The sequence below is a fragment of the Polypterus senegalus genome, chromosome 3 (genome assembly GCF_016835505.1).
Source record: "Polypterus senegalus isolate Bchr_013 chromosome 3, ASM1683550v1, whole genome shotgun sequence".
NCBI lineage: Eukaryota > Metazoa > Chordata > Cladistia > Polypteriformes > Polypteridae > Polypterus > Polypterus senegalus.
In genome coordinates this window covers 267,057,764-267,072,711 of record NC_053156.1, presented here as the reverse complement: position 1 = coordinate 267,072,711, position 14,948 = coordinate 267,057,764, and the positions used below count along the sequence as shown (strand labels likewise).

Genomic DNA, 14,948 nt, shown 5'->3' with positions numbered 1-14,948 from the left:
GATCTGTGTCACAAATCAATGGTGACCTGACAATTCTTCTGAAATGCCAACAGTAAATTTATGCTAATGCAATGAAATTGAAAAGTGAGGCACATAAACACGCCAATATACTTAAGGTAAAATTTAACAAAGTGGCAACTATCACTAGGAAATTATTAATTTCTACAATTGGAATTGGAAAAATGTAATGCAATTGAGTCTTCCTCAGACTTGAGTCCTCTCAGGATGACTCCCTGAGGCAACAACTCTTCCAGTTGTGACAGTTTAGGGTTTTCTCGCACCCTTGTACCCTCAAACCACTCGTCAGACACCGGATAAAAAGTCTAATTATTATTTATTATAATAATAATGTGCACAAAGCACGCTCCTCTCCACAATACTCAATAAACAATACAATAATCCAATCCTCCAAACTCCCAGACGCTTAACCACCCTGCCTCCCAACTCAGCTCGCCCGTCTGGGATTTCCCATAGTCCTTTATACTCCTTGACCCGGAAGTGTTTGAGCCTTCAGTCCATGTGATTATCCAACACTTCCAGGTCGAGTAATTCTCTTTTTCTTCAGCCCGGAAGTATATCATTCCTTCTATTTCCGCAATCGTCAATTAATTCCGGGCTATAAGGAAAATATAAGTCCCTGGGCCTCCCTGCAGCGTCCTCCGGTGGCCCCCATGGTATCCAGCAAGGTTGTGGTGAAAGACTCCAAGTTCCAGGATGCCCTGCTGGAATTCAGGGCCCTTTCATGTTGCAGGGATGGCTCCATCTGGCGGTTTGGGGGTGTTGGCTGGGATACACGGCCGGCAATCCCTTACACAGTTTAAATGTGTTGTGGATGGAAGGGGCAGGTCCATGTGGGCGGTTCCTGGTAGGGATGATGGAGGGGGAGAGCCACAAATTTTTCTTTCTACAGAGGGAGGAAAAGAAAGACCATCATCACACAGCACCAACCTCTGGGTTGACAGATAATTACCATCCTCCAAAACCTTTAATCTGTGTTCCATGCACACGCACGTGACACCAAGGGTAAAACGAACCAACAGTTAAAGTAATATAGGAGAACAGGACAAGATGAACATTTGGTGCACCCTGGGGCAAATCCCATTCAACTGCATGGGCATCAGGACGAAATAAATCAATGATAAAGACAGCAGTACAACAGTGACCTCATCAGTCAGTGATTCCATAAACAACCTCCATCGTTTACAGTCGCTGGTCCAATACTGAATGATGAATTCTGGAATTGCAGTAATTTATAAAAGGGTTGTAGTAGAAGGGGTGGAGCTTCTGGAAGGGGCATCGATTGTCTGTCCTCATTCCTAAGGGCAAAAGAGATGCTGCTAATACAGTAGATACAAAGATTCTTCTTAAATCCATTAGCAGCTTTAGCATTGATATTATTGGTTGTGTTAGAGAGCAACTGGAATATGCGTGTAAGAAAACAAAACAAAATGAAACTGAAGCCCAAAATCAGAACCATGAATCAAAGATAAAAGAACAAAAAAGGTCAAGTAGCACGCAAGATGAGAGTTAACAAGGTGGATTATTCTTTTATCTTGAAGGGTTTTAGTATCAGCAGATCAGATGATGAAATGAGCTCAGAGCTTTTATCCCATTGTGTCAATAATTATGGGTCACAACCTCAGAAGCTCCTAGAAATTTGGGAAGTGAAACTAACAATGACAATCAGAATAGCAGCATTTGAGGGTGCAAAATGGAGTACAAGATGCTGCGAAACAAAACAAGAACATTGCAGATAAGCAACTAATCATCAGGTTTTGCAGAAGTTAGGAACTTGGGGGTTATTTTAGATTCTAATCTGTCATTTAAGCCTTATGTTTAGAATGTTAACAGATCAGTTTTTATTTCAGCTGAAGAACATTTTGAAAATTAGACCTTCTCTCACAGACCATACTGCTCAAATACATGCTTTCTTCTTCTCAGCTCGATTATTTTAATGCTGTGTTTTTTGGTGCTTCAGCCAAAGTGATAAACAGATTACAACTTGTACAGAATTCTGCAGTCAGACTTTTTATATAACCACTTCACTGACTTCCTTACACTTGCTGCCTGTTAAATATTGTACCTTTTACAATATCTGTTTGTTAACATATCAAGCTTTTTATGGAAATAGTCCTAATCTGTATTTCTAACTTGTTAAAAAATACTATGCACAAAGTCACAATCTAAGGTCATCCAATGCTGAATTACTTGTTGCCTCACACACAAAATGTAAATCATTGGCTGATCAAGCTGTTAGTTCTGCACATCTCATATTATGGAACTCGCTGCCTCTTTACCTTAGACCATCTTCTTTAATTGCTGCTTTTAAAACCTGTCTAAATATATACAGTGATCCCTCGCTATATCGCGCTTCGACTTTCGCAGCTTCACTCCATTGCGGATTTTAAATGTAAGCATATCTAAATATATATCAGGGATTTTTCGCTGGTTCTCGGATTTCTGTGGACAATGGGTCTTTTAATTTATGGTACATGCTTCCTCAGTTTGTTTGCCCAGTTGATTTCATACAAGGAACGCTATTGGCGGAGGGCTGAGAAGCTACCCAATCAGAGCACGTATTACGTATTAAATAAAACTCCTCAATGATATACGATATCCTTCCCGCGCGGTGATTCGCACACTTCAAAGCTCTAACAGCCCGTATTGATTTTTGATTATTTGCTTTTCTCTGTCTCTCTCACTCTCTCTGACATTCTCTGCTCCCGACGGAGGGGGTGTGAGCAGAGGGGCTGTTTGCACAGAGGCTGTTTGCTTAGAAGATAATGTTAAAAAACATATTTAGAAGGTCGTAAACAGGTTTTCTATGCTCTAACTGCTAAAATATTAGACTTATAAATAAAGAATCCTACTTCGTGGAAATTCATTTATCTGTCTGGAGCGGATTAACCGCGATAAACAAGGGTTTACTGTATAACTGTGCGGAGAATATTTATCAACAGTGTGGGAGAGTTTCTAAGGGCTTAAATATATAAAAATAACTATACAAACATATGGTTTCTACTTCGCAGATTTTCACCTATCGCGGGGGGTTCTGGAACGCAACCCCCGTGATCGAGGAGGGATTACTGTACACTATATATTTAATCAAGCTTTTATAGAGAAGGGGAAGATAAGCAAAGTGATTAGTAAGTTATACATAGAGGCCATCATTGGTATTGTTCCCAATGAAAATCACGTAAAAAATATGCAAAAAAATTCAGTTACTGGCAGTGTTACAAAATTAAGGATGTCTGAGTACTTTCATGCATGTGTAACTGGAGATCATCTTCTTGGGTCAACTGAGGAAAATAATACCACTTTAGGATGAGAGGCGGTTCTGCCGCTAACTGTATCTCTTCTCTTTCACTCACAGCTCAGAGAACACACCCAGTGAAGGCACCCAACCCCGACTATGATGTCCAGAGTAGGCCCTGTCCTATAAAAAGGATGGTCATATAAGGTGTCCTATCATTCACAACCACGAGTCGCAACTAGCCAAGTTTCTGTGTGATAACTGCATCATAAACTCCTGAGAGATAGAAAGAGAAAGAGAGATCCTTCATTGGCCTGATTTTTTGTTCTGTTGCAGTGTACCCCTTTTAGACCTTTTTAGTTTGAATGCTCTTTGAATGGAGTTACCCCAATGCTTTCTGGTCACAGTACTTACAGTCATTTTTTAGCAAAATAATGTTAATTTTATCATTTTGTCTTTTTCTATTTCCTCAGATTTGGTCAAGCCACATTATCCACAATTGCCAACAAAAAAATGGTAGCATTATCCCAATGTAACTCTCAAATTCTTAAATTTCCATTAACTGATTTAAGTCACTTTTGACCATACAAGAGCCAGAAGATGGGACACAGAAAATCATGTTTTCCTAAAAAATAAAATAAAACTAATTAATCCACAGATGTGTATGAGCATTCTTAAACAAAGAAGATATCGTCTTTACTACGTGAGTATGTATTGTTATTTTTCTTTATTATATTTTTATATCATATTGTGTATGTCTAGCTTGGCTTATCAGGTAGTTTGAAAAGCAACAAATGCAATCCCAGACTTGACATGCAATTGTTGTAGCTAATAGTTTTTAAGATGCTAGAATCTCTTGCAATCAGAATGTTGTAATTGAATTCTTGTATTGATAAAAGCATATCCAGGTTTTTAGAGTAACCTATGACTCTAAAAAGCAATTTTTCCTAGATTTTGAGACAGATTGTTGTTTCTGGATGTATTCATTGTCATTCACATAAGATCATTCACAGCTCACTTCAAAAGGACTTGAAAAATACAAAGTGAAAAGCAAAGTAGGATTTGAAAACTTAATTGATGTAAATAATTTATTTTCTGACTGTAGCAACTGGTATCTTTGGTTTAAAATAAGCTGGTTGAAGACAGGTGTAATATGCTCATTCACATGCTCCTGGGTAGGCAGAGAGCATGAGATCCAGCCTTGTGAAATCCACACAAATGCTCTAGGAACTTGGGGCTACAAGTTGGATCATTTGGAGAAAACAAAGCTACACATAAAATTGACCCTTCACCTTAGTCAATTGTATAGAATAAGACATATGATTTGGTCATCCAGAAATGCCATTTTTCGGTCAAACAGGTGTAAAGTAATACACAATTAATGCACATCTTGTAAAGAACTTTGAGCTATATCACTCATATGAAAATGTGCTAAATGTGAAATAAATGTTGTTGATGCTCAAAAGTCTACATCACTTAATCATTGACTTCAAAATTAAAGAACTTCAAGATTAAAACTGAAAATATCAACTTTACTTTTGACATTTAATAGATGGTGTTTAATGACCAGGAAATAAGAAGGAAAAAGACATAAATAAAAGCGCGAATGAAACAAAGAGAAATTGTCATTGATCCCTAACTGTCTACTCTTAATATATAGGGACGTTATCTCACTGCCCAACACTTTCATTTGTTTGTCATTCTTATTTTACACAGAGAAAGGCTACATTCAATATGCACTGTCACATGCTGTTGGTCAGCTGGGATATATGAGTTTTCCAGTGGGAAATTTCATTTGAACGCCTTTGAATTAGGAGCTCCCGGGGGTATAATTCGGAAATAACAATGCTGACCTAATTAGCTGAGTCATGGCGTAACATTGACCTGTCACCTGATTCTGTAAGATAAAATAAAAAACAATATCCAGGGGTGTGGAAATCAAATTTGTTTCTACTTGTCCACGGACAAGTAAACTTAGAAAATCCACTTGTCCGCCAGTTGAATTCACTTGCCCATAAACAAATAACAAAATTTTAAAAAATTTTTCTGATCTCTTTTATTGATACCAAAACTGCCTTCCATTTTAAAACTGAAAAAAGTTCTTTCAGGGAATAGTATTTTGCCACCTTGCTCTAGAACAGTATATAAAAGATTCCCTTATTTTAACTGGCTAATAAACAATGCCTTCATTATAGCTACACTTTTTTCATATATTACAGTTACATAACAGAACACTGTCCTGATTCATTTTCTGCCATGTTCTTCAGCTTTTGTCTTGCAACATCTTCTCCCCCAAGAATCTTTACCATCTCAGACAGCATGGGCTGAATGCTGTTCATTTCTTCTTGAGCTGAGCTGCATGGTTCCTGGACTGATGGTCCTGCAGAAGTGAATGCTGATGACTTTTTAGGTTTTTTATGAGTGATGTGCCTGTGGCCAGGTGACAGCCAGAATTCCACAGCTGGTCGTGGGTCAAACTCTTCTAAAGAAGCGGTATTGAACAGCCAAGCATAACGCTCAACCTCCGAGCGTTCAGCTTTAGAAAACGCTTTTTCAATTGAACCAACTTTTTTCTTACTTTTAGACTCATGTCTCTATCTGACGTACTAAACCCCCAGTTCCTATCCTTTTTTTTTCTGCACAAAATCGTGTGGTGATTGGTTATATGGAGAAAGACAAAGGATAGGAACTGGGGGTTTAGTACGTAAGATAGACACAGCAAACATGCAATAAAGAAAGCCCGCTCAGAAAAACATCCATTGAATTCTGCGTTCGTGTCTCCGACCTCCAGATCACGAACCCAGCGTTTACACAATATTTCAGTTAAACCTGTGGGATACCCATTCAAATATCCAGTTTTTTGGAGCCTCGTCACACCTGCCATAAACTTCTCTACACTGAACGGAGACCTGAGGACCGTGTCCGTACTGTGTCAATATTTTTTTCACAGTGGCCTTACTACACTTCCTTAGGTTTTTCCCAGCCTGTTGTGCCAGTTTTAATCAAGAAAGGATCCATTTCTCTTCCGCGATGCTACTTGTTTCAGTTTCAGCAACACGCATATAGCAAGAACAACATGCTTACCGCAGTGCATTATGGGTTACGCAGGTCATTCCTAATGACGTATTTGAAATTCTGCAAGATTGTACATTCTCAAAGAAGTAAATATTACCAATGTTGTCGGGAAAAAAATAATCGCGTCTAAGTGAAGACGTTTATTGATATTTCATAACATTTGGAAACCGTTAGAATGTTTTCTTTATTTTTAATAAACTGACAGCGCAAAACCAACTTGTTTTATATGAAAAATTCTCAAATCAAAAACGATCTATAGACAACTCATCAAAATTGATGTCACGCAATAAATTTCTTAACTCCTCAATATATCACAACCTACGCGAAATCGCAAATTTCAGGAAAGATTAACTGCCTAACAAGCTTTATCTGCCAAAAACAATTGCATTGTAGGTGAAACGACCGCATTTTTATGTAGAAAAAATTAATTTTATCAATAATATATAAAAGTTATCGATTATAATGAAAAATCATCAAATTTCATCGTAATGTCAGCATGATAAAAAAAATGACCGCCTCTCCAAGCATGTAAATAGTAGGGTAAAATACTTATGTAAGACCACAAGAGTGCTTCCCCTTTGAAAAATCAGCCGTCATTTTGTAAACAATATTGAATACCAATTTGAGACATGAAGAACATGCCTAAGTAGACTGTTTCTGCACGAAGTAGTACCCAAATGTTTAAAATGTGAAAGTAGTGGTAAAAATGTGCCCTGCACTGCACATTTAATTCTTTTTTCTCCAGAAAATTGCACTTGTCAACTTTCAAGGTTTGACAACTGAAACCAGAAAAAACGCTTGTCCGATGGTCAATTTACCCGTGTCGGACGAGTCGGCCGTTGGATTTCCGCACCCCTGATATCCTCTTTGGTCCGTAAAAGCATTTTGATATTTGAAGCAATACAACATGCACTTAAAATGTTACATTTGCATTTTATTCTTACAGAGTTAAATAGAGTTTATCAGTTACTACTTTTATATACGATCTGAGAAGGGTTACCATACCATTCTCCAGGAAATGTCCTCTTTTTAGGTGACAACCTGGGCAGCTTTTACAGAACTGTCAATTTGTCCGGGTTTATCGCACTGCGGCCCAACGTTCCCAACCTAGTTTACTTTTATTTTTAATTCACATCCTTTTTTTAAGTTTTTTTTGTCTTAACGTATTATTCTTAACAAACATCAGATGAACCTGCAAAGGTGATGCCATAGAACTTTGATTCTCAAACAATGTCCAGTAGCACTAAGTGTGCCACACACATCTCTCTATATATATAAAAAAAATCCTGGAATGGAAAAGCAAGGCGACGATACTTGATCTTCTTGGAAGTTCTCGGAAGACATTTTAAAGACCCGCGAGACAAAAAAGACTGGCCACGGAGCCGTTTTGCGGGGACCGTAAACATGAGACTTGGTGCCAAAAGATTGTCCCGGGGTAGTCTTGCGGGGACGTGGAACATAAGATTCTTGCAAGACACACCCTTCTTATCAAATAAGAGCAAAGACAGCCAGCAAAACATTCAGTTATGTAAAGTCACGTGGCACACACAGATCCTGTGCTCCCAGCAAAGAAGAAAGAGCAGCGTCGAGAAAAGAGACCCAAGGTGCGATGCATATGCAGAAAAAGGTACAGAATATGAAAGCAGTAACAGTTGTAGCGTCCCAGCCAAGCTGAAGCCTTTTTTGTTTTAAGTGACTGTTAGGTCCGATCAAGGGAGGGCAGAGTGCAGCACGGAAGACTGATAGCTGGGTGCTGATTGATGCGGTAATGGGGGGGCGAGACCTGTGGGAAGAGGAGTTGGAGAGGGTGCTAGAAAGTTGTGTTTGGGGTTACGCAGTCGGCAATTGTTAAAGTAGTTGATACTGACGTCAGTCACTACAGTATCAAAAAAAAGCACAGATCACATTGACACAAACAAAAGGAAATTAGATTAAGTCAGAGAATTTCAAAAACAGGGTTTAACTCACATGCATTTATTGGTTACTTTGCAAAAAAAAAATGTAACTGCCGATGATGTGGATTGTTTTGTCTTTGCTGAAATTCCAAACAGATTAACCTATTCTAAATTATGGTACAAAGTCATTAAACACATGTCTCACGGACCTCATTTAAAAGATTCAGCATATTGGGACACGAAAGATTCCAAATATTGTTTTTACAGAAGTTCTGAAATAATAGTGAAACTAATGATATAGCAACAATTCAAAGAAAAAAAAATCTCACAAGTGTGTATCCGGAAAACCAAACACGGGGGTTGGTGAGCGAAGCGAGTTATAGAAATTAATAAGTAAATACTCTTGCCTGGGAATCCACCTGTGCCACCCCTGGACGAAAATGGAAACTAACTTCAAAACCCACCACCCTTATATCCAGAAAGTCCTTTGTTTTATGTCTGATGTTGCATGTCTGTATTCTCTTTTTTTGTCCAAAAAATATAACCCTAGATCTGTGTCACAAATCAATGGTGACCTGACAATTCTTCTGAAACATAAACAGTAAACTCATGCTAATGCAATAAAATTGAAAAGTGAGGCACACAAATATGGCAATATAAATAAGGTAAAATTTAACAAGGTGGCAACTATCATTAGGAAATCACCAATTTCTTCCAGTTACACATGTGCCAAACAAGGATACTGATATTGTATTCTTGAAGACATGCATGTTATCAGAAAATAACAATCCACAAAACACATATTTAAACAAAAGAAAGATTCATGTGAAATAAGGAAAAACAAGTTTAACGCTCACCTTATCAGACGATAGATCAACAAAACTGTGAAACCCAGGGCTACTTTTTAGTGCTTATTGTAAAATAAAAGATGCCATTAAAAAAAAAGATTGTGAAGTTCACCTTAGACATATTTTCTTTAAAGGGAGACCTGATTTCTGACTCAATGCAAAATTTCTCTGTTATCTAATGAATCTGGCCAGTAGCATGCAGGAGTAAACAAGTTAGAAAATGAACGCATCCCATAACGTTCAGGTGTATGTCGAGGCTTAATTAACTGATTTGAAATTTGCACCATTTTATTTTGTTATGAGTAATTTTGAATATCATGTAGTTAAAAATGCATCACAAATAGGCATATCGTGGCTTAGTAGTTGTCATAAATAGCAGAATTTAATTCAAGTGATGTACTCATGGCATTGATTGATGTTCTATTGGTAGGTGTTGCTTATGGAGGATCTGTGACTAATTCTTTAGATTTCTTAAGCATAACTTTTTGTAAACGAAGTGTTAAAATCTCTGTTGAAGTCTCAAGGTAAAGTTGTTGGTTGCTTCTGACCATATTGGACAGCAGGTGTGGAGCTTCATAGATAAAGTACAATGTTAGAGAAATATTGGATCATAATGATCTCCAGACAATGCAGCCATGAGGTTGTTTTTATTGCAATGTAACTGCTGATACTGATATTTGTTAAATCTATTCTTACAGAGTGACACTTGAATAATTAATTTTTTTATATTTATTTCTAAATAAGTGACCTTTTATCTTTTTTACTTTTAGTGTTAACTGATTTTAAGCAGCAGGAGACGTGAGGTGGTGTGTCAGCAGCTTGCATTTGTGCGCTTCTCCCACTGTTTGACTGACTTGCATTGGGGTTCCGTTTTTACCATCGGCTACTGGACAAGTTAAAGAGGAAAATTTATAAAGTATTCAAATTGAAGTGATTTCTCTTAAGGTAAATTTCAAACTAATCTGTAGCTACCATTGCACAGATTGTTTCTCAGTTTTAAGATACACCAGCTTCCAAATTAACAAATGCTTTTTAGTGGGAGAAATTTCAAAAGTTTGTGCAGCCAACTCTTGAGATACCTCATGAAAAACTAAATTTTATAAATAAATTTTCTTAAAAAATAAGTGTATTAAATTGAAATAATTTGGTCTACTGGGAGCTGGGTTTTTGTAGACTGACAGCAGACAGACATGGCAACCACAGTAGGTGCTTTTCTCATTTTATGAAAATGCATCAAAAAAAGGAAAGATGGATTTACCAGGAACAGATGGGCTGAAAATAAGAGCCAAATCATTAGCAGTGAAAAATAAACACTCTATAACTTGGTTCCTAACAGACCAACTTGGGTCGTTAATCAGCCTCTGATTGCGAGGGTGTTTTTTTCTTCACAGGAGGTTGGTTCCAGTTGAGCTTTGCTACCCTGCCCTAGATGACTAACAGCGTTTTGTGATAACACCATTCCCCCAAGGCCATGAAAAGCTCATCACTCCCCAAACCTCATTGCATGCACACCATCATCACCATTGTTACTTTTTTTGCATCGTTTTGCTTATCTTCCTCTCTATATACAAAGGAGTTTTTTTCCACATTTCTGTCATTGAAATGGTATTGTGTTATGGTCTGGCTATGGTTTCCTACCTGTTTCAAGTTTCTTTCCTTTATTTTATGTTTTATGTTTTTATTTTTACTCTCTTTGTATTATACTATTTTCAGATTAGCATTGTTTTGATTATAAGTCATTGTGTGTTATCTTATATATCTTAGTATGGCTGCTGTTCGATTAAAAAATGTAATCTCAATTAATCACGATAACATTTTTAATCAAAATTAACTACATATTAATTGAAATATTACTTATGCATGCCTATAACTTTTGTTCAGTTCTTTTCACTTTATTGCACGCTACACATGTATATAATCTTTTCTTTACTAGCATCCACCAGACAACTAGAGCACCCACATTCACGATGTTACTGTTCTAGCAGGCAATGTCTCTGTGGAAGAAAGTCAATATTTCGGCAAAATAATGCAATTAATTATTTTTCATTTGTTTTTTGAGTGGTGGGAATAAGCTTCCACAGTAGTGCATGCCTGCTTTTTTTAAGTAATGCTGGTATTTTCCAGGGGCGGCACGATGGCGCAGTGGTAGTGCTGCTGCCTCGCAGTTAGGAGACCTGGGTTTGCTTCCTGGGTCCTCCCTGCGTGGAGTTTGCATGTTCTCCCCGTGTCTGCGTGGGTTTCCTCCGGGCGCTGCGGTTTCCTCCCACAATCCAAAGACATGCAGGTTAGGTGGATTGGCGATTCTAAATTGGCCCTAGTGTGTGCTTGGTGTGTGGGTGTGTTTGTGTGTGTCCTGCGGTGGGTTGGCACCCTGTCCTGGATTGGTTCCTGCCTTGTGCCCTGTGTTGGCTGGGATTGGCTCCAGCAGACCCCCGTGACCCTGTATTCGGATTCAGCGCGTTAGAAAATGAATGGATGGTATTTTCCTTCAGTAAAAAAAAGGAACACTTAACATGCTACCGTGTTGCCATCAAAACTGCAAGGCATAGTAGTGTCTTGGGAATGCTAAATATTTTCTAGCTAACTTAGCAAGGAGAGGGTATTTGTCCACCTGTAGCTTCCAGCAGAGTGTGATGACAGTTTTTGCATATCTATTTTCTTTCAGGGTGGTTCTTCTGGTGTGTGTGGATCATTATGAAGATCATTATCAAGAAAAACAACACAGGAAACGATCAAGCGAACCTGACCCCGGTGACCCACTACTACTATTAAGAGACTTGGATTTATTTGCTGCTGCTTCATTAACAAAGTATGAAGCACAGTCAAATTAACCAGATTAAACTAACACATTTACAGATTGGGTTAAAAAATTAAATCACAGAACTTTTTAATAGGTTAATTGCATGCATTAACAGCAATTAATCAGCAGTCCTAGTTATTACCCATGATTCTTGTCATTTATATATTGAGCCTAAGAGGCCTAAGGGGTAATACTCATTGTTAAAAATGATGCATTAGTGTGCTCTGTTGTTGTTCAGCTCTGCTTCTTTTTCAGAGTTTGTGTTTGTATTTCATTATGTGTTCCTTTCAATGGATTTTGCTTTGATTTTTTTATAAAGTTAATTACTGATTTCTAGACTTTTTTCTTGTTAATTGATTTTTAAAAAAAAAACTTTAATTATTAAAAAACAGTCTTTGTCATTTAGGGCAGGGGTTTTATACAGTTCCCCTTTTCCTGTGGAGTTTTGAAGCCTTAACATTTGTTTTGGTCTGCATAGGCTGCAAAGTCTACTTGTCAAGTTTAGATTAAGGCGTTCAGTATTTTAATTGTAGGCATTATTTGGACATCGAAACATTGAGCTTCATGAGCCCGGCAGATCATATCAGATTGTATCTGGACTGCACACGTGTCTGTGATGAGAGAATAGGGCAACGTAGAATTTCTTTTCCAGACTGGGCATGCCAGTGCTAGAGGAGTCAAGCAGTCTTCAGGCAACTCCCAGACGTGACTCCTTGATTGGGTTCAGGAATCCAATGTATACTGAAGTTTACTAAGAAGTCAAATTTTGGATCATGATTTGCTCAAATGGGTGTGAAACTGAGGAGTTCCTGCCTTTCGTCCATTGATGTTGGAATAGACTGAAGCTTTACTGACTCTCACTGGCTAAAAGTAGTCTAGAAGATGGAACATCGTAGTTTTAAGCTATTTATGACTGTATGAGGTGAGCCAGTGATTTATCATTTTTGTCTCTGGATGGTAGAGGGATGTGATTATTAGCTTTTAGCAAGGAAAATGCTGAGAGTTTTTACCCTTGAAATGTAGGGAATCAATGAGAAAAGAAATGAGGCTGAAAATAAGTACTGTCCAATGACTGAAAATGAAGGGCTTGAGACGTAGATGGATAACAAGTAACTAGAGATTTCATTTAGGAGATCAGAATGAAGTGAGGAGGTGCCGGGAGAAAGTGGAAGCAGCCAGTTAATCTGGTGCTTCAAGAGGTTTTAAGCAAGCCATTGGTTACATCTGGGATTTTCTTGCATTTCCTGTTCCTTCGGTGTTACCAGTAGCCAGTGGCTTACCAACTTGCAGCATGCTTAATACTTAGTCATCCTGAGGAATGGAGTGAATCACCCTACCTAAATGTTGAGATTCTGACAGATATGAGCAGAGACAAAGACAGTTTAACTGGGAGGGCAAGGAATGTTAAAGTTGAGCTAATGCCAGGTTTATTTTCTCACCAAAGCTTATACTTCTAAGCAGCTAGCAAATTGCTTTGACAGACCTCTCACTAATCCTCTTTTAAATGCAAATAAGACCATATCCCAAATCTTTACACCCATCTTTTATAACTCCAAAAAGAGATCAGAACATCAGGGGAACAGAATTGCCTTTTGTAGGCAAATGTTTTTTTGTTTTTTTTTTATCTAATTTAGTCAATGTGCAATCACATTGTCACAGATTGTTATCTTGTTGTCTCATCTTACTAACTTTCCTGTGCAATCAGCAAGAAATGTATGTTATTACATAATAGAAATTTACCTTATTCTTACCAGTTTAATTTACAGTACTCTACCGTATTCTTACAGGTCTAATGGTTTTCATATCTCCTATGGACATCTTCAGCCTCTCAAGGGATGCTGGAAGGATTATGTCTGTCAGCCTTCTTAGAAATATCTAGGAATCAATTACAAAGAGAAACTGCTTGGCGAGGAAAGAAAAACTTAGTCTACCTATGCAAAAAAACAAAAAAAAGAGTTTAATTCACAATGATTGTTATCTGGTCTACCTGTGATCAATTTTTATGCTTCAGATCATCTAGTTTTCTCATGACTTACCATCTCTTTGGTATGACTTGGAGTCCCAAGACATGTACAGTAAGTCCCAAAAAGTAGCAAAAGCCCACTAGACAGGGATATACTGCCAAACCCCAGCTAGAAAAAACAAAAAAAAGGTTTCAGTCTTCACAAAAATACTCCGTCACACATAGAAGTTCCATAGAGCACAATTGCAAAATGCTAACACAGTCCCAGTACAGAATCCCAAGGTGAAGTCAAAAAACAGTGCAAAAGTCAAAAATCCAGAGAAAAAAGCATACAAGCATAGAAAAAAGCACAAGCACTAGAACTCCCAAAATGAACGAGCAGGTACTATGGGAGTCCCATCAATTTATTGGGCAGAGGGCAGGTAGCCCCACTCTCTGGGGAACTACCCACAAAATACATCGAACATAGCTGAGTCATCGAAATTTTGAAACACAAGCGATAGCAAATAAACACAAAAAATCTTAATGCTTTACATACAAAGAGCTAAAAATGAACAAAAGTGATATAAAACATGAATATAAACACCAGCTATGGGGGAACTCAGGCTGAAACACAACACTCATTAGTCATTTTTAAAACTCCTTTCCAATCGTTTCATGATTTAATGTAATTTGTTACTCATATTATGATTCCTTACGATACCTGACATTATCTTGTTCGTTTGATATAATTTAAAACATTGTTTTCCTTATTTACTATTTTTTCCCACAAAATGCTCTGTTTTTCTGGCAACATATCTGTTCCCGATAAGTTACTGATCCTTTTTCAAGGTTGTGTTTTTTCTTATTAACTTCTCCCTTATACTTATAAACTCACGATCTCAAATGATTTACAGACTTCTTATTATTTAAGGTCTCACTCCTATAATTAGTGATGAGCGAAACAGGAGATTTCACAATTGCAACAATGGAACTAATTAAAAAGAGTTTGTATGCACTTTTAAAGTTTTTTTAGCATGGTCCCTAAAGCCCCATTCACACCTGTTTTTGCCTTAAAACATGTAATCTGTCACACACGAGTAAGTTTAATAGTGCCTCTTATTCACTTCGAAAA

At 37.6% G+C, this 14,948-nt stretch overlaps 1 long non-coding RNA gene across 1 annotated transcript; it reads right to left on the bottom strand.

The window, feature by feature from the left end:
* Positions 1-572: 572 nt before the first annotated feature.
* LOC120526899 lies at positions 573-13,989 on the bottom strand. Its single transcript, XR_005633225.1, has 3 exons — positions 13,908-13,989; positions 13,623-13,746; positions 573-904 (listed from the first exon to the last, which is right to left on the bottom strand). It is a non-coding gene; the product is annotated as an uncharacterized LOC120526899 (long non-coding RNA).
* Positions 13,990-14,948: the final 959 nt, after the last annotated feature.